The 21,221-nt window shown below is 43.8% G+C and overlaps 1 protein-coding gene across 1 annotated transcript in view; it reads right to left on the bottom strand.

Annotated features, from left to right (window-relative positions):
* The window catches only part of NUP153 (nucleoporin 153), a gene marked incomplete in the record, with an annotated part of 2,476,866 nt that overhangs the window by 2,051,188 nt on the left and 404,457 nt on the right, over positions 1-21,221 (bottom strand).

Consider the following 21,221-nt stretch of genomic DNA (forward strand, 5'->3'; position numbering starts at 1 on the left):
AGAAATACATCTTAGAGATTGTATAAACAGGGAGCTATAGATAAAACCCAGGTAAGAAGAGGGGAAGGTGGGAGGGTAATTTGGACTGCAGCAGTGTGAACACTCGAACATCTACATTTATGGTAGGTACAAAACTGTACTATGTTCATCGTATTACACTGCTGTAGTCATAACACTTGGGTTGAATCCCAAAGCTAAGGCTGGGCGGTTGGTACTAAACAGGGTTTGGAGAAGCTAGTAGGCCCTGCAAAACTGCAGTGGCAAAGCCAGCTCTGGTTTTTGAGTATACAGGTAAGTGGTAGTGCTTGGTGAAGGTGTGCACTGAACTCCAAGTTCCAGCTTCCAAAATATACTTGGTTGGTACCCCTCTGAGGAAGGCTGCTGATGTTGCTGTAGCCCTGGTGGAATGAGGCCTAATGTTACCAAGCACAGGTTTCCCATGGTGTGTGTAGCAGAAACGGATACAATGTTCTATCCATTTTGAAATGGTCTGTTTTGATTTAGGCTTTCCTTGAGATCCTGCAGCATAGGATACAAAGAGCTGATCAGATTTTCTGAAAAAGTACAGTTTTGTACCTACCATAAATGTAGATGTTCGAGGATTCCCTTGCTGCAGTCCTGACTATTGGGTATAGTCCGCGTCCCAGTCGGCCCGAATACCAGAGTAGGCTGGCGTCGGTCATGGCGCCTTAGACTGACGTCAGTACGTCAGGGTACTAATGCGCATGACCGACGTCATTTCCTCAGTCTTTTCTTGCCCCAGATGTCAGAAGACCCAAAAAGACAAGTCCCAAAAACAACCTGCACCAATAAACATGTACAATATATACAGTAATATATATACAAAAAATATAAGCATGTAAACTCACCTACACAACCACCCTGAAACACAGAGGGGAAGGAGGGAGGGTAATTGGACTGCAGCAAGGGAATCCTCGAACATCTACATTTATGGTAGGTACAAAACTGTACTATGTTCTTCGTCTTCCCTTGCTGCAGTCCTGACTATTGGGTAGAATCCCAAAGCAGAGGTAAGGGAGGCTGGCAAATTATAAAGTAGCAGGAGCTGACAACATGCCTTGTAAAACAGCTGTGGCAAAACCAGCTCTAGTCTTAGAGTATATAGGCAGGTGATAATGCCTAGAGAAAGTATGCACTGAACTCCAAGTAGCTGCTTCCAGAATATCCTTAGTTGCCACCCCCCTTAGAAATGCTGTTGAAGTGGCAGTAGCCCTAGTGGAATGAGGCCTAATCCCAGCTGGAACCTCTTTGCCATGATGGGAATAACAAAATGCAATGCAAAAGCCAATCCACTTAGAAATAGTTTGTTTTGACACAGGCTTGCCCTGTGAACTCAAAGCAAAAGAAACAAGTAACTGCTGAGACTGCCTAAAATCTTTAGTCCTGCTCAAATAATAACGCAATTGCCTGTGTACATCTAAAGTGTGCAAAATCTTTTCCCCTTTATTTTGAGGATCTGCAAAAAAGGTAGGCAAATGAATAGTTTGGTTTAAAGCCACACTAGAAACCACCTTCGGCATAAAGGAAGGATTAGTACGTAATGAAACCCTGTCCTTATGGAAAACCAAAAAGGGCTCTACTGCCATAAGGGCCTGCAACTCAGACACCCTTCTTGCAGAAGTAATAGCCAACAGAAAAGCAGTCTTCCATGACAAATATTTCAATTCAGCAGTAGCTGCAGGCTCAAAAGGTTGTAGAGTAAGTTTTTCCAACACAAAATTGAGATCCCAAGCAGGAGTAGGAGCTCTACGGGGGTCTGATATTCTTTGCCCCTCTAAGAAACTGCTTGAACAAAGGATGAAAACAAAGGTGGGTCACAATCATAGTGAGCTGAAATTGCTGCAGCATGAATCTTTATGGAAGAGAAGGACAAACCTTTGTCCAATAATTCAGTAAGATATTGAAGAGCCACACTCAAATTAGGCTCTGAAATCTCCAAATTCTTTGCTGTACTCCAAAATAAAAATCTCTTCCATTTTTCGCGTACACTCTCCTAGTACTAGGCCTTCTAGCTTCCATAATCACATTTAAAACTTGTTGAGGAAGCTGAGACCTACCGTGCTTCAACACAGAATATGCCAAGCTGTGAGATGAAGAGATTGAAGCTTGACATTGAGCAGATGACCGTCCTTCTGAGATAACAGATGAGGAATCAGAGGTAAAGGCCATGGAGGCTTCTTTACAAGACTCCTTAGAAGTGGGTACCAGTGTTGCCGAGGCCAATCTGGAGCTATCAAAATCATCCTTGGCCTGTCTTGTCTGACCTTTAGTAATACCTTTGGAAGAAGAGGTAGAGGTGGAAAGGCATAGACATGAAGGTTTTTCCAACTGAAAGACAGAGCATCCACTTTCCAAGCTGTGTGATGAAACCCCTTTGTGCAATACTTTGGCAGCTGGTGGTTTAGTGGAGAAGCGAACAGATCTATGTCTGGAGTTCCCCATGACACTGTCAATTTCTGAAATACATGAAGATCCAGTTTCCACGTGGGGATCCATGATTTGTCTGCTTAATACATCTGCTAGGAGTTCTGTGCTCCTGGCAGAAACCTTGCCTGAAGAGTCAGTTGCAGGCTTAGCAGTCTCCCATAAAATCATTGCTTGCCTGCATAGAGGATAAGAATGTGTTCCCCTTGCTTGTTGATGTACCACATGACAGTTGTGTTGTCTGTCAGAATCAACACCTGCCCTGGAAGAAGTAACTCCTTGAACGCCATCAATGCAAACTGGACTGCTAACATCTCCTTCATGTTGATATGTAGATGCTGTAGTCTGGCAGGCCACTTGTCTTGTATCCACTTTCCATTTAGATGAGCTCCCCAAGCAGTGTCCGAGGCATCTGTCGTTAAAATCTGACTCGCCTCTGGCGGGTCACAGAGAGTCCCTTGTTTAGGTGACATTCCTGAGCCCACCACAAGAATTCCTTTTGAAGGCAAGGTATTATTTGAATGACAGTGTCCAAATCTTGGCAGTGCTGTGTCCATACATTTTGAGATACCATTGCAGCTTCCTCATATGCAGTTTGGCATTGGGAAGCACCAGAATACAAGATGCCATGAACCCTAATGCTTGAAGGACTGTCCTTGCAGTCAGCACGGACTGATGAGATAGTTGATGGAAGTAAAGTGACAGACTCTTTTGTTTGTCCGGGGTTAAAAAGGCCATCTGAGCTGCTGTATTCAGTCTCACACCCAGAAAGCACATGTCTTGAGAGGGTACTAGACTGGACTTTATTTCGTTCACAGAATACCCTAGGCATCTTAGCACTGCTATGACATATTCCAGATGCTGTAGAAGGTGTTCCTTTTCTTGAGCCAGAATCAGGCAGTCGTCCAAGTAAGGATAGATTTGAATGCCTTGAAGCCTGAAGTAAGCTATCACTGGAGCCAGAACCTTTGTGAATACTCTGGGCAGTAGATAAGCCAAAGGGCAATGCAGAGAACTGATAATGAAAATCTCCAGTTGAAACCGCAGATACTTTCTGCAACTTAGCCTTATAGGCACATGAAGGTAAGCTTCCTTGAGATCCAAAGTTACCATCCAGTGATCCTTGCCCAGCAGAGGTAACAGTTGCTGTAACGTCAACATCTTGAACTTGGGAATGTCCAGATAAGTGTTGAGGATAGATAAATCCAGAATTGGTCTCCACGTGTTCCCCTTCTTTGGTACTAGGAACAGGCGAGACTAAAATCCAAGCCCCTTTCTGATACAGGGACTGGCTGAATGGCCCCTATCTGGAGTAACTGAGAAAATTGCTTGTGAGCCTCTTTTCTTTGTGGAGGAGGAACATCTGGCATGCCTTTGAAAGGGGCATTGTGTGGAAATAAAATCTGTAACCGTGATGAATAATATCCAGCACCCATCTGTCTTGAGTGATTAAATCCCAATTTTCTTTGAAAAGAGACAATCTTCCTCCCAAAGGAGCTGCCAGACGAGTCCACTGGCAGCTGAAAAGGCAGGTCATTGGTTCTGCTTACGAAAGGACTGACCCCTGCCCTCACCAGAAGTCTGAGCAGGTGAACTGTCTGATCTAGGCCTAAAGAACCTTGAGCCCTGCCCCTACCACGTCTAGACCTACCCCTAGACTGGGAACCATAAGCAGGATATGTCCACCCCTTAGCAGGCCAATTTCTACTAAACTTGGAGGCTGCACCTGCAAAAATCTTTAACAGTCTGCATAGACTTAGCTTTGTCCTCCATTTTCTTTAAAACTGCTTCCACAGGCGGTCCAAACAACACATCAGACTGTAAAGGAGCATCCAAAATCCTAGTCTTAACATGCTCAGCTAAATTCTGATCCTTCAACCAGGCATGTCTGAAGAACAGAACTAGTAGCAGCCACCCTCGAGGAGGCCTGAACAGCATCAAAACCACACTGCAAAGAATGCTTACCCACTTGTTCAGACACATGAACCAAATCCAGCAATTCTTTACACTCAATACCTTCCGCCAAAGCATCCACCTTAGATTTCAATTGTGAAAGGAGATAATTTTGATATTTCAGCATATGAAACTGACAATTCAACACCCTCATGGCTAGAGTGGAAGAAGTATACTTTCTTACCCCACCTATCCAAAGCCCTTGCCTCTTTATCAGAGGGTACAGGATTTTTAACCACAGAAGCTTTAACACCTTTAGGCCCCTGAGAAACAGTTTCTGGGTCCGCCCTGGGACTCTTAAATAAATACTTATGAGCTTGGCACCCTATAATACCTATCAGGCTTAACAGGAGCAGGAGGCAAGGAGTCAGGGTTCAGAGAAGCCTCTGCAAAACATCCTCCACCACATTCAACACAGGAGGAATAGCTAAGGGCCTATGCTGGGGCAAAACAAGAATTCCCTAAGCCTTTTCTGGAGTCAGAGTAATCTTGGCCTTCCCATTTAAAGTGCTCCCTCATGGAGTGAAGAGTCTCTGAAAATGAAAAATCCTCAGGAGGAGAAGCTGAAGGAGTGGAATCATCCACATCAGAATCAGAATAAGTAGGAAACTCTTGCAAGTCTTCCACAGAAGACTCTGAAGCCTGTGAACACTGTTCAAAACTATCAAACTCCTGTTCCACCCTAGGCCTCTTATCAGGTGGGGCATAGAACCTCTAATCAGAGTAATCAAATCTTCTGCCATTTTAAGCATATGTTTCTTAGGCACAGAGCCGAAATGCTAGGAGAAGCCCCACAGAAGCTGAACTTGTCCCACCTTTAAAAGAAGCTTTGGCAACAGAAGGAGAGGCCCTAACTACCTAGGGAAGAGAGGGAAGAACAGTTACCTGAGAAGCCCCTCAGCCTGGCCTACCTCCTGAGAGGCACATCCTGTAACAGTAAAGTATCTGCCTGAGACTCCATAGAGACTCCTGGCAAAACCTCTGGCTCCCTGAGCCTTCTAAAGGACCGACGTCCGGGACTGCCGGTTCCTCACCCCTAGGCTTCACTGTTTTGTCCTTGCGCTTCTTGGATGAAGCAGGCGCGGAGCATCCGACGGCATATTATAATTGCAACGCTTCCCAAACACTAACCTAGCACAATCAAGCCTCCTCTTAATAGTGCGCTTGTTAAATCTAGCACAAGAGCGGCAACCAACAACGCCGTGCTCAGGCCCTAAACAAGGTATACACAATGTATGATAATCCCTATGCGGTATCTGCTTCCCACAAGAAATACAGTTATTCACTTTTTCTGACATCCGGTTAAATACTGAGGCAAGAAAAACCAAAATGTTCAACGGGTACTTAGCCAACTCTGTTTCGGTCTGAAACTCCGGTTTGGAAAATCTCAGAACGCCAACCTGCACTCGCAAAATTGCTTCTGCATCGGACCATGCGGCAAAAGACTGAGGAATGACGCCGGTCATGCGCATTAGTACCCTGACGTACTGACGTCAGTCTAAGGCGCCATGACCGACGTCAGCCTTATACTCTGGTATTCGGGCCGACTGGGACGCGGACTATACCCAATAGTCAGGACTGCAGCAAGGGAAGACGAAGAACATCCTTTGTTTTATCCAAGTAGAAACGTAATTGCCTGTGAATGTCCAAAGAGTGTAGGAGCCTTTCCCCTTTATTCTGGGGGTTTGGATAAAAGGTGGGTAAATGAAAGGTTTGGTTTAGAGCCACACTGGATACTACCTTTGGCATAAAGGAAGGGTTAGTTTGTAAACAGACTCTGACTTGATGAAAAATGATGAAAAGCTCCACTGCCATTAAGGCCTGTAGCTCTGAGACTCTTCGTGCTGAAGTTATTGCTAGCAGCAGGGCAGTTTTCCATGACAAAAATTGTAAATCAGCTGAAAAAGCTGGCTCTAAGGGCGGTAGTGTAAGTTTTTCCAAAACAAAATTGAGGTCCCAAGTTGGTGCGCTTTGGGGTGGTCTTATGTTCTTAGCCCCTCCTAGGTACTGTCTTAATAACAGATGTGAAAAAATAGGAGTATCCCTGTTGTAATGAGCTGAAATAGCTGAAGCGTGGATCTTTATAGTTGAAAAGGAAAGGCCTTTCTGCAACAACTCAGTTAAATATTGCAGAATCTGAGGAATATTTGGGACAAGAGGATTTTGGCCTTTAGCCTGGTTCCAGGTGCAGAATCTTTTCCATTTGTCTGAGTAGGTTTTCCTGGTGCTGGGTCTCCTGGCCTCCAGAATGACATCCATAACAGCTGTAGAGAGAAGTGTTGACTGGTTGTTTAGATAATCTGCCATGCAGCCAGATTTAAAGTCTTGAGCTGGCTGTGTAGAATCTGATTGTTTTGTCGAGTCAGCAGGTGAGGAATTTGAGGTAAAATTCATGGTGGGACTTGAGCCATGTTCCTTAATATTGGATACCAGTGTTGGCGTGGCCAGTCTGGAGCAATTGATTATGACTTGTGGCCTCTCTAATCTGACATTTAGCAGCACCTTTGCCAGAAGAGGCAGTGGAGGAAAGGCATACACTGTTAAGAGTTTTCCAACTGAATGAGAGGGCGTCCACTTTCCAAGATAGTGTGTGGTATGTCCTTGTGCAAAACTTTCGCAGTTGGTAGTTTTGGGGGGAGGCAAACAGATCTATGGCTGGGCTCCCCCATTTTTGAGTTATCATTGTGAATACTTGTGGGTCTAGTTTCCACTCGTGAGGATCCACTGTATTTCTGCTTAGTCTGCCAATGTATTTTTCTTTCCTGGCAGGAATTGTGCTTGTAGTTGAACTTGGTAGGTCAGTGCTGTGTTCCACAAGGTCATTGCTTGCCTGCATAGGGGGTAGGAATGTGTGCCCCCTTGTTTGTTTATGTACCACATCACTGCGGTGTTTTCCGTCTTTATTAGAAGTTGTCCTGGATGTAGGAGGTCCTTGAAAGCTGTTAGGGCATTTTGTACAGCTAGCATCTCTTTCTGATTGATGTGGAGATGCAGTTGATCTGCAGACCATTTGCCCTGAATACACTGTCCTGCCATGTGTGCTCCCCAGGTGTAATCCGATGCATCTGTTGTCATTGTTTGCCTGGCTGTGGGCAAGGTGAAAGGCTGACCCTTGTTTAGGTGAAAGGCTGACCCTTGTTTAGGTGACATGCCTGAGCCCACCATAGAAACTCCTGTTGAAGGCAGGAAATTAGTGGTATTATTGTTTCCAAGCTGTGGCTGTGTTGAGTCCATACGCTTTTTAGGTACCATTGTAATTTCCTCATATGTAGTTTGGCATATGGTAGTAGTAGTATCCAAGATGCCATGAATCCCAAGGCCTGCAGAATGTTTCTTGCAGGGAGTTGGGGTCTTTGTTGCCATCATTCTGAAGTATTGAGTCAGTTGTCCTTGCTTGTCTGGCGTGAGATAAGCCATCTGGGCCGTTGTATTTAAGCTGGCACCCAGGAATATTATGTCTTGTGAGGGCACTAGTTTTGACTTCTTTTCGTTTACTGCATACCCTAGGCAACTTAGTAGGTTTTTACAAACGCCAGTTGTTTTAAAAGAATGTCCTTGCTGTCTGCTTGAATAAGGCAGTCGTCCAGGTATGGAAATATTTGGATTCCTCTTTGTCTGCAGTATGCAATTACTGGTGCCAGGCATTATGTGAAGACCCTGGGAGCAGTAGATAAGCCAAAGGGCAGTGCAGAAAATTGGTAATGAGTTGTACCTGCTATAAATTGGAGGTATCTTCTGCAATTTTGTCTGACAAGTACATGCAGGTATGCCTCCTTGAGGTCCATCGTTACTAGCCAAGCCTTCTTGCCCAGCATGGGAAGAAGTTGCTGTAGTGTGAGCATCTTGAATTTGGGTACTTCCAGGTATGTGTTTAGAATTGAAAGGTCCAGAATGGGTCTGTCCTTTCGGGGAACCAGAAAGAGACTCGAGTAAAATCCTTGTCCTTGCTCCTGTGTAGGAACCTGTTGAATGGCTCTCATGTCCATGAGTGCTGTAATTTGTCTTTGAGCCTCTGCCCGTTGATTTGATGGCAGGCTTGGCATTCCTTTTATCCTTGGTAAAGTGTGAAAGTGGAACCTGTATCCTTGAGTTAGAATATTTAAGACCCATTTGTCTTTTGTGATGATGTGCCAATTGTCTGCAAAAAGTGCAAGTTTTCCTCCCAAGGGAGCTGCCAAGAGTGACTTGCTTGGCAGTCTGAGGGGCAAGTCATTGTGATTGTCTTCTGATAGTTTGAGACCCGTCTTCTCCTCCTTTCTGGGTTGTGGCACCCCATTGTCATGGCTTGTAAGAGCCTTGTGGCTGACTTCTGCCCCTTGGGCGTCTGTATTTGCCCCTCTGAGGTCTGTCAGAAGTTGGATAGGGCCAGTTTTTGGTTGGCCAATTTCTGCTGAAACGAAGGGGTTGGACCTGTAAAAAATCCTTGACAGTCTGCATATATTTTGCCTTATCCTCCATTTTCTTTAAAACCTCTTCTGCTTTCGCACCAAATAAAATATCCTGCTGTAAGGGTGCATCCAGTAACTTTGCTTTAATATGATCAGGTAAAGTTTGTTCTTTTAACCAAGCATGCCTACGAATGACAGACCCTGTTACAGCTGCTCTGCAAGAAGCTTCCAATGAATCAAATCCACATTGCAAAGTATGTTTTCCCACTTGTTCTGCTGCATGCAACAAATCTTGCATTTCCTTGTAATCAGGCTGCTCTGTATGTGTGCTCATTTTTTGTTTTAATTGAGACATCAAATATTGTTGATATGTCAGCATGTGAAACTGGCGATTTAAGGCCCTCATAGCTAGAGTAGCTGAGGTATATACTTTCTTTCCCCATCTGTCTAGTGCTCTAGAATCCCTTTCAGATGGTACAGGATTTTTAGCAATAGAGGCCTTAACCTCTTTGGGACCCTGGGAAATGGTTTCTGGGTCAGCAACAGGGCTTTTATATAGGAATTTATGTGAGTCAGGGACTCTGTAGTATCTGTCTGGTTTGGCTGGTGCAGGAGGTAATGAATCTGGGTTAAGGCAAGATTCTGAGTAAATATCATCCACAATGTCTAACACAGGTGGAATAGCAAGGGGTCTGTGCTGGGGTAGTAAGAGGAACTCTCAGAGCCTTTTCTTAGAATCAGAGTAATCCTGGCCTTCCCAGTGGAAATGTTCCCTCATGGTATGTAAAGCCTCCCCATAAGAGTAGTCTTCTGGGGGAGATGTTGAAGGAATAGACTTCAGCATCAGAGTCTTCATAAGGGGGAAAAGAGTACTCCTGTTCCTCAGAAGAATCTGAGGTAATGGTAACCTGGTCAGAGGAAGCGTAGTCCTCCTCCTGTCTAGGCCTTTTGTCATGTGGGGGATGGGAACCCCTGATTAGGGTAATTAAGTCTTCAGCCATCTTAAGCATCTGTTTCTTTAGGCATGGGGCCTTGCACTGGAGACTGCTGTACAGGTTTCCTTACTTTTAATGGAGTTTTCAGTTTTGCAAAGAATTTAATAGTAAGTGTAGTCGGTCTGAAGACACCTTCAGCAACTGACAGCCTTTCAACTGCACCGGAATCCCCATCAGCCATGGAGTCGGAAGGGCCTAAAGATAAAGGCTCTGGAGGCACTGCAATCTCTGCTTGGGAGTCGGATGCAGGCTGGGGTTCTAAAATCAGCGGTCGTCAGGGGCTGTGTAGGCACCTCACTGAAAACCGGAGAACCGGCGACTGGCCTAGCAGAGGCCTCAGTGTCTGGTCTGGGTCTCGGTTGCCTGTCCTTATCTTGGCGCTTTTTATGCAACCCGGTCGTCAGTTGCTCCAACGGCATGGTATAATTAAATTTTCTACCAAAATAATGTCGGTCGAAATCAAACAGACGTTTAATAGTTCGTTTGTTAAACCTAGCACAAAATCGACAACCTGTGGCGTCGTGGTCTGGGCCTAGGCAAGGGATACAATAAGAATGAAAATCCTTATGAGGTATTTGCTTCCCACAAGAAATGCAATTATTAACTTTTTCTGACATCGGACTGAGGCAAAAAAGGTTTCCCCAACGGGGTACTTAGCTTTATTGAAGACTTCGGTCTGAAATTCGATTTGAAAATCTCAGGAGTCAGCCGACCGGCACTTGCGAACTGCTTCTGCTTTGGGCACCGCACGGCAGGAAAGACTGGAGAAAATGGCATCGGCTGCCTCTTTTATACCCCTGTTGCACTAACGTCAGGGAAGAAGCGACAGCAACCGACGCCGGACCAAGACTTTGGAACTCGGGCCGACTGCGGGACCGCCTGACGGCAGATAACCCAAGTGTTATGACTGCAGCAGTGCAACACGAACATCTACATAAATCTAAATGTACCAAAAGATAACTCTCCTAGGCAAAAAAGGGACTTGGAAGGACAATCTTAACTTGGATTTGATGTCCATACTCACAAAAGGTCCTCAGTGATGCAAATCCAGGGAACCAGGCAGTGTTTCCCAACCAAAAGTTAGCCAGCAGAATCAAACACTACACTAAACAAACATCATTGTATAGAAAGATCATTGTCCATTAACAGGACACTTATCTTTTTCAAGATATCTTTCAACAGAAGCTCTAGGACCAAAACATGGAGAGAGACTGTGCACTTTCTATATGAACAGAGCACTAATCTATGAAAAAAGCAAATTAGAGATAAGTACACAGAATAACACCCCCCACCACTCCACTTAATTTGGATGCATGGTCTACATTTTTATATGGGAAAGTGCTTGTTCTGCACTCCTACCTCTGCAGAGCTCAAGGAATTTGGACTGCTGTGTGGGTACCAATCTGCACTTAATTCTCTGATGTCAGATATTCTACTGCAACAGTGATCAAATATGAGCATCAGTGCATGCTACAGATAATCACTGCAGCAGTGACTATCCTTTACTTGCAGGTGATGAACATTTGACCTGGTTTGACTTCCACAGATCTGTTGACATTGCTTGCAACCACAGCTCCTCCTCACCCAATACCTCTCTCCCTAATGCACAACACACCCCTTACAAGGCAGTGGCTCTCATCATTATTCAGATCTTTTCTGGAAAAAGTGCTCAGAAATGCACTTTTATAAGAGGCACACCAAGGAAAATGCCATTGATTGATCAATACAGCCAAAATGGATCTATAACTTGGCAACCTCTTCCTTTCATGCAAAACTGCACTAGTAATGCCCTGATCCTCTTAAAGAAACAGGAGAAGTGAAGGACGTAATTTAAGTAAAATAGCCTAGGCTTCTGCTTCTAGAGGTACAAACAGGAAGCAAGTGAGAACCAGGGACAAGGCAGGACAAAGTTTAAACTGCAGCAGGTACCCTTTGTCTCAAAATGCACAACTGTGATATGTTCACCACAAGGATCACTACTGCAGTGCTATTCCTTAACCACGAGATAAGTACTTAAGGAATAAGGAGGAACCACTCTGGGTGTTGGCTAATGCAACACTTTGCAGATGATGAAAGCAAACCTTGCCTGCTGCTCTAAGTGGAAATCTAACGTGCAGTGCTCAGAAAAAATATGAAAAGAATATCAGGTAGCTGCTTCACAAAAGCCTCAACATTATTTTGAAAAATGCAGCAGTTAAATCTACTGCCTTATAAAATTTCCATTGCTTTGAACACAACACAGTCAAAAGGGACTGCTTAAAGATGACTATATCTATTTCTACTACAAACCAGATAGAGTTGGTCTATTAATTTGATGTCCTTAGCCTGGCAACAAAGTGCATGAATGGACTACATATGTGCAAAGGACGCAGGACGCCTCCCCTCATCTTTAAAGGGTTTTCAAGAGAAAAAGGAGTAGCTGGATGGCTTGCATGAGTGTCAACTTGAGTAGTATTTTCAACATAAAGGATGGCTTACTTTGAAGACTATGTCCTTACTAAAGGCTCTGTAAGGTTTCTTACATAGATCTTTAAAACTCTAACACCATTCTGGTCAAAGTCACAGCCACAAAGGACAGACCTTTCTCAGCAGGTCAGGAAAGAAGACAAGGAGATTAGTATGGTTTAAAATAAACCGTGTCCAACATAAGGCAAAAGAGGAGGACTGGCCCTGAAAGAAACACTGTACTTGTGAAAAATGACGTAGAGTTGACTTGCATAAGTGCTTGTAATGCAGATCGCGATCCTAACAGAAGTCAAAGCAATGAGAAAGTACAGTTTTGTACCTACCATAAATGTAGATGTTCGAAGATCCACATTGCTGCAGTCCTTACACTTGGGTAGTCCGCTGTCCCCGGTCGGCCCGAATATCAAAGTATTAGGCTGACGTCGGTCAAGGCGCTTAAGACTGACATCAGGACGTCAGGGTACAAATGCGCATGACCGACGTCATATCCTCAGTCTTTTCTTGCCCCAGATGTCAGAAGACCCTAAAAAGAAAGGTCAAAACCAAAAGACAGCAAAAAACAACCAACCACCCGTGCACTAATCATATGTACAATATATACAATATCCACAATATTCACAACCGCCTCTAACTACAGAGGGGAAGGAGGGAGGGTAAATTGGACTGCAGCAATGTGGATCTTCGAACATCTACATTTATGGTAGGTACAAAACTGTACTATGTTCTTCATCTCACATTGCTGCAGTCCTTACACTTGGGTAGAATCCCAAAGCAGAGGTAAGGGAGGATGGCAAAACTATAAAGCAGTAGGAGCTGCCAAAATGCCCTGTAAAATTGCAGTGGCAAAACCAGCCCTAGATTTAGAGTAAAGTGGAAGGTGGTAATGCTTAGAGAAAGTATGCACTGAACTCCAAGTAGCTGCCTCCAAAATATCTTTAGTTGCCACCCCTTAAAAAGCTGTAGAAGTGGCAGTAGCCCTAGTGGAATGAGGCCTAATCCCAGCTGGAATCTCCTTACCATGATGGGAATAACAGAAAGCAATACAAAACCCAATCCACTTAGAAATAGTTTGTTTTGACACAGGCTTGCCCTGAGAACCCAAAGCAAATGAAACAAATAACTGCTGAGACTGCCTGAACCCTTTAGTTCTGCTCAAATAGTATCGCAACTGCCTGTGTATATCCAAAGTGTGCAAAATCTTTTCCTCTTTATTTTGGGGGTTTGCATAAAAAGTAGGCAAATGAATAGTTTGGTTTAAAGCTACACTAGAAACCACTTTAGGCATAAAGGAAGGATTAGTACGTAAAGATACCCTATCCTTATGGAAAATTAAGAAAGGCTCAACCGCCATAAGGGCCTGTAATTCAGAAACCCTTCTCGCAGAGGTAATGGCCAACAAAAAAGCAGTCTTCCATGATAAATATTTCAACTCGGCAGTAGCTGCAGGCTCAAAAGGTTGTAGAGTGAGTTTCTCCAACACAAAATTGAGATCCCAAGCAGGAGTAGGAGCTCTACGTGGGGTCTTAAATTCTTTGCCCCTCTAAGGAATTGCTTAAACAAAGGATGAGAAAACAATGGTGGGTCACAGTCATAGTGAGCAGAAATTGCTGCAGCATGAACCTTAATAGAAGAGAAGGACAAACCTTTGTCCAGTAACTCAGCAAGATATTGAAGAGCCACACTTAAATTAGGCTTAGAAACATCAAATTCCTTTGCTGTACTCCAAAATAAAAATCTCTTCCATTTATCTGCGTACACTTTCCTTGTACTAGGTCTTCTGGCCTCCAAAATAACATTCAAAACTTGCTGTGGAAGCTGAGACCTCCAGGGTTTAAAACAGAATATGCCAGGCTGTTAGGTGCAGAGAGTGAAGTTTGACATTGACTAAATGACTGTTCTCCTGAGACAGCAGGTGTGGAATCAAGGCAAAGGCCATGGAGGCTCCCACCAGACTTCTCAGTAATGGGTACCAGTGCTGTCGAGGCCAATCTGGAGCTATTAAAATCATCTTTGGCTTGTCCTGTCTGACCTTTAGGAGTACCTTTGGGAGGAGAGGCAGAGGTGGAAAGGCATACACATGAAGATTGCTCCAATTGAATGAAAGAGCATCCACTTTCCAAGCTGTGGGAGGAAACCTTTTTGTGCAAAACTTTGTCAGCTGGTAGTTTAGTGGAGAAGCGAACAGATCTATGTCTGGAGTTCCCCATAACACTGTCAATTTCCGAAATACATGAGGATCCAATTTCCACCGGTGGGGATCCATAATTCGCCTGCTCAACACATCTGCTAAGGAGTTCTGTGCTCCGGCAGAAACCTTGCCTGAAGATTCAGCTGTAAACTGAGAGCAGTCTCCCACAAAATCATTGCTTGTCTGCATAGAGGATAAGAATGTGTTCCCCTTGCTTGTTGATGTACCACATGACAGTTGTGTTGTCTGTTAGAATCAACACCTGCCCTGGAAGAAGTAAATCCTTGAAAGCTATTAATGCAAATTGACTGCTAACATCTCTTTCAAGTTGATATGTAGATGTTGAAGTCTGGCAGGCCACGTGTCTTGTACCCACTTTCCATTTAGATGAGCTCCCCAAGCTTTGTCTGAGGCATCTGTCGTTAGAATCTGACACGCCTCTGGCCGGGTCACAGAGAGTCCCTTGTTTAGGTGACATTCCTGAGCCCACCACAAAAATTCCTTTTGAATGCAAGGTATTATCTGAATGACAGTGTCCATATCTTGGCAGTGCTGTGTCCATACATTTTGAGATACCATTGTAGCTTCCTCATATGCAGTTTGGCATTGGGAAGCACCAGAATACAAGATGCCATGAACCCTAAGGCTTGAAGGACTGTCCTTGCAGTCAGCCTGGACTGATGAGACAATTGATGGAAGTAAAGAGAAAGATTCTTTTGTTTGTCCGGGGTCAAAAGGCCATCTGGGATGCTGTATTCAGTCTCGCACCCAGAAAGCACATGTCCTGAGAGGGTACTAGACTGGACTTTATTTCGCTCACAGAATACCCCAGGCATCTTAGCACTGCTATCACATATTGTAAATGATGAAGAAGTTCGCCTTCCTTGGGCCAGAATCAGGCAATCGTCCAAATAAGGATAGATCTGTATTCCTCTTAGCCTGAAGAAAGCTATCACTGGAGCCAGAACCTTCGTGAACACTCTGGGCGCAGTAGATAAGCCAAAGGGCAATGCAGAGAACTGATAATGAGAAGTCCCAGCCCGAAAACGCAGATACTTCCTGCAACTTAGCCTGATAGGAACATGAAGGTAAGCCTCCTTGAGATCCAGAGTCACCATCCAGTGATCTTTGCCCAGCAGAGGTAAAAGCTGTTGTAACGTCAACATTTTGAACTTGGGAATGTCCAGATAAGTGTTGAGGATAGATAAATCCAAAATTGGTCTCCACGTGTTCCCCTTCTTTGGTACTAGGAACAGGCGAGAATAAAATCCTAGGCCCACTTCTGGCAGAGGGACCGGTTGTATGGCCCCTATTTGAAGTAGCAGAGAAATTTGTTTGTGAGCCTCTAGTCTTTGCTGAGGAGGAACGTCCGGCATGCCTTTGAAAGGAGGCAAGGTATGGAAATAAAACCTGTAACCTTGGTGTATGATATCCAATACCCATCTGTCTTGGGTAATCAGACTCCAATTTTCCTTGAAGAGTGCCAACCTTCCTCCCAAAGGTGCTGCCAGGCAAGAAGGATCTGGCAGCTGAAAAGGTAGGTCATTGGGCTTGTTTACGAAAGGACTGGCCCCTGCCCTCACCCGAAGATTGTGCAGGTGAACTCCCTGTTCTAGGTCTGAAGGAGCTCTGAGCTCTGCCCCTACCACGTCTAGATCTACCCCTAGACTGTGAATCATAAGCAGGGTACGTCCACCCCTTAGCAGGCCAATTCCTACTAAACTTCGGAGGCTGAACTTGCAAAAAATCTTTAACAGCCTGCATAGACTTAGCCTTGTCTTCCATTTTCTTCAAGACTGACTCCACAGGTGAACCAAACACATCAGACTGTAAAGGAGCATCCAAAATCCTTGTCTTAACATGGTCAGATAAATTCTGATCCCTCAGCCAGGCGTGCCTGCGAAGAACTGACCCAGTGGCAGCCACCCTAGACGAGGCCTGTACAGCATCAAAACCACATTGTAAAGAATGCTTACCCACCTGTTCAGAGACATGTACCAAATCTTGTAATTCTTTACACTCAATGCCTTCCGCCAGAGCATCTACCTTAGACTTCAATTGAGAAAGAAGATAGTTCTGATATTTCAACATGTGAAACTGGCAATTCAAAGCCCTCATAGCTAAGGTGGAAGAAGTATAAACTTTCTTTCCCCATCTATCCAAAGCTCTGGCCTCTTTATCTGGAGGAACCGGATTTTTTACCACAGAGGCCTTGACACCCTTAGGTCCCTGACTAACAGTTTCTGGGTCCGCCCTAGGACTCTTATAAAGATATTTATGAGCCTCAGGCACCCTGTAATACCTGTCCGGTTTAACAGGAGCAGGAGGCAAAGAATCAGGATTAAGTGAAGCCTCTGCAAACACATCTTCCACAACATCCAGAACAGGTGGTATCGCCAAAGGCCTATGCTGGGGTAAAAGCAAAAATTCCCTAAGCCTCTTCCTGGAATCAGAGAAGTCCTGACCTTCCCACTTAAAATGTTCCCTCATGGAATGAAGAGTCTCTGAAAAAGAAAAATCCTCTGGAGGAGAAGCAGAAGGAGTAGAATCATCTACATCAGAATCAGAATAAGGAGAATACTCCTGCAAGTCTTCAGTCAAGACTCTGAAACATCCAAGCCTGCTCAAAACTCCCCAACTCTGGTTCCACCCTAGGCCTCTTATCAGGAGGGGGCAAAGAACCTCTAATCAAAGTAATTAAATCTTCTGCCATTTTAAGCATGTGCTTCTTGGGCACAGATCCTGATGAACTAGGAGTGACACCAACAGAAGCTAAACCTGGCCTGCCTCTGGGAGAAGCCTTGGAAACAGAAGGAGAGGGCCTAACCACCCTAGGAAGGGAGGGGAGTACAGTAACCTGAGAAGCCCCTTCAGCCCGACCTGCCTCCTGAAAGGCCACATCCTGCAATATCAAAGTCTCCCCTTGGGACTCCAGAGAAGCCTCCGGAACCACCGTTCCACTGACGCCTCTAAAGAACCGGCGTCCGCACGGACGACTCTTCTTGCCTGGGTTTAGCTGCTTTGTCTTTGCGCTTCTTGAAGAAGCGGGCCGGAGCATCCGACGGCATAATATAATTGCACCGCTTCCAAGACCAACCTGGCACAATCTAACCTTCTCTTAATAGTGCGCTTATTGTACCTAGCACAAAAGCGGCACCCAACAAAGTCGTGCTCAGGCCCCAAACAAGGAATACACAAAGTATGATAGTCCCTATGCGGTATCTGTTTCCCACAAGAAATACAGTTATTCACTTTTTCTGACATCAGTTAACCACTGAGGCAAGAAAAAACTAAAATATTCCCCAACGGGGTACTTAGCCAACTTTGACTCTGTCTGAAACTCCGAATTCGAAAAATTTCAGAACGCCGAACGGCACTTGCAACGCTGCTTCTGCATCGGACCATGCGGCAAAAAAGACTGAGGATATGACGTCGGTCATGCGCATTTGTACCCTGACGTCCTGATGTCAGTCTTAAGCGCCTTGACCGACGTCAGCCTAATACTTTGATATTCGGGCCGACCGAGGACAGCGGACTACCCAAGTGTAAGGACTGCAGCAATGTGAGATGAAGAACATCAGTCTTTCAAGTTAAGATCTTCAATTCAGCCTGATGAGCTGGTTTAAAAGCTTAAACCTTTTCCATTTGAAGCACAAAGTTAAGATCCCAAGGAGGAGCAAGACATTTCCTAGATGTTCAGTTATGCAACACCCCTTTCAAAATCTGTTCAGCATGTGTACTATTAGAAGGGCAGGGATCAAAGGGTAGACAAGCAGAAAATGCTGAAAAAAACACCTTAATACAGAAAAGGTATAGAGGACAGTAACTCACAAAAATTACCAGAAGCAGCTGGGCTTGAAGATGGTCCTGGTACCAGTTAAAAAATCTTTTCTACTTCCATGTATATGATTTCCTAGTACCTTTTTTGTCTTCTTTAGTACCTGCTGTACTTCCTCAGAAATAAGGTACCAGAAAGATATCAAAATTGTATTACCAAGGCAGTGAACTGAACAGTTCTTTAGTTGGGATGTATCAAACACCCCATTTTATGTTTGAAAATACATTGTGAGGAAGCCTTTAGTAACTGCCTTTGGCTAGACTGAAAAGGGAGAACCTCTGTTGTCTGGGCCAAAAGGGAGTTAAAACCACAACTTTTGAAGAATTCTTCAGGACATATCTTCTCAACTGTCCAGATTTTCACAGAATTCCAAATATTTGGCTCACATTTTTGGTCTGTTTCTCATAAAATTTATGGTTTTCTGGCAAATCACTGGGATTATCTGAGGATTGAAGTGATTAAACAATAACATACATTCGTGTTTCAGACTTCAAATCCTTCAGAAAATGTATGTTAAAACAAATCCTGTTACTGTAGCAACTTAAAGTTTGTAAGAGAACTATTTAAAAAAAAATGTCCCTATTTTTGTGCCTTTGCCCCCCAGTTTATCAGGCTTTGTCCAGATTTCTTACACTAAGAGGTTGAGAGATGTGCTTCTGCATCTTTAAAAAATCCCTAGCTATCCAAAGGAAAGTGTGGAAAAGCACACAGGAACATTTCATTCAATGGGAATGAAAAGGTATTTTTCCTCCAGGCTTGTTTGCAAGGAGTCTTGGAGCAGAATTTCTTTAGTTGCTTGTTCAGAGAAGGCAAACAAATATACTTAAGATGTTCCCCAAAGCTAAATCAATAAAACCTCAAAATGAATTATGAGTTGAGTACTTACCATAACATGGCACAGTAGAGAATCGATTATCCAAATTAATTGGGACCTAGGATAGTTCAGATAATCTAACATGCACTGAGAACTGGATAAAAAAACTTCTAAATTCTTGTATTTTTCTGCAAGCAGAGAATACATTTTTCAACCATTCAATGATTCCAGTGGACAATCAAGAAATTTTTCACACATGAGCGGGCTACAAGCTCAAAACACATGCACAAGCAAATACGTATAATGTTTACTTATTCAGATGTCATGATTCTTCCTACCCAAAACTTTAGAAGACGGTGTTCAGATAATCAACGCTTGGATAATCAACGCTTGGATAATCTATTCTCTTCTGTATATGTGCTGTCATCCCTCCTCCTTCCTCACAGATAGGTTATGGATCCAATCCTTGGATCTGACTCTGCTGCATCTTCCAGACTTCAGATCCTAATTTCGAGTTCCTCTCTCTCTTCCCATAATGCAACACATCTCAGATAGAGTTTGCTGCCTATGTCTACTGAATTAGAGAGAGAGAAAATACAGAAGAAAAAGATTAAGACTTGAAACCATAACATCTCAGGCTGTCGTAAAGTTTAATATCCTACTAGAAGCAGTAAGGTTGGGGGATGGCTGGGAGGGAAGGTGAGGAAGAATGCAGAAGGACAACACATATACCAGGTTATGGTAAATATACAATTCCTAAATATGTTGTTGTCCTTCTCATTCATCCTACCTGATAGGTAGGGTCCCCAGCTATATCTTTTTTGGGATGCCCTCAAAGAAAGATGGGTGAGAGCACCATCAAGCCACTGGAAGGTCTGCTTCTGGAAACAACACCTTATTTCAAAAGCATCGCAAAAATATGAGTAAAGAAACAAGTGACAGTATGAGAGGTATCAAAGTGTAGTAGGAATGTTAATAAAATAGTCCTAGGAGGGAGAGGATGTCCTCGGGGAGCTAGGACAAACTCTAACCCACTGTAAAAAAAAAAAAAAAAAAATCAGTCAAGTGAAGCAGCTTCAATCTAATCGAACATGATTACATGTGTGACTGCATAACCCAAGTGGTTAGAATTCAAGGGAAATAAACCGCTGTTCAGAATTTCTACATGGTTGGTCCACTAATTATTTGCAATGTAGGTTCTTGTATTCCACTAAGAAAGGTAGTTCTCATGGAGAAGGCAGAAGAAATGGCCATAGATCTGGTAGAGTGGGTTTAGGGAGCACAAAACCATTGCAAATGCTTAATTATTAAAAGAAATATCTAATCCATTCAGGTAGTGAGATTGGACACTGCTCGGCCTAAGGAATGGGAGAAAGGAGATGTAGTTAAACCAATACCCTGAACTTCTTTGGAAGTATTCAGCTAAATAGTGATGATGAGGAAAGCAGACCAAACGGCTGAATAAATGTTGTGGCTATTCTAAACATAAAGGTAGAAAAACAAATTCAAAGAGTTAAATTATTTGTTAATTTGAAATTTTATTACCAAAAAATGCCAGCTGCAGAGCAGAACATGTTTTTGTCGGAGGCTCAGAGAAAAATTAGCAAAGGCATGCAAATAAAGTACTGCAAGCATTGAAAGCTTGAGGTTGTGAACCTGCTAACATCATAAAGCAAGGGAAGATAGGCTGCAGTGTTCTACAATCATGAGGAAAGAAGACACCAACTGGTTAAAACTAGGACATTGAGATCAGAAAGCAAGACCTTCTAAGGGAGGTATAAGAGCTCCCAACTGGGCTCCAGAATCCATGGAGGGTATCCAGGTAAGAACCTAGAGAAAGAGAGGATGAGAGAGCTCTACAATTAGCTGGCTTTGTAGACACCATGAAATCAATGGTCAAATGGTAGAAGTATCAAGAGAACTGGAGGCCAAGAGTAAACTAGCAACCCTAGGGATTATCCCCAAAAGGGAAAACTTGACAAAGGTATCTGCTGCATTGGTAGTTACGGGGAAAAGTAAGAAGATTGTGATAATGTTGGCTCCGATGGCTAAAACCCATAGTGTGTGCATTGCAGCTTGAAAAAAATGGTTTACAGAGATCACTCATTGTCACATCTTTATGGTCTCTCCATAC

Source organism: Protopterus annectens, chromosome 3.part0 (assembly GCF_019279795.1).
Source record: "Protopterus annectens isolate FY-2018-M chromosome 3.part0, PAN1.0, whole genome shotgun sequence".
Lineage (NCBI taxonomy): Eukaryota > Metazoa > Chordata > Ceratodontiformes > Protopteridae > Protopterus > Protopterus annectens.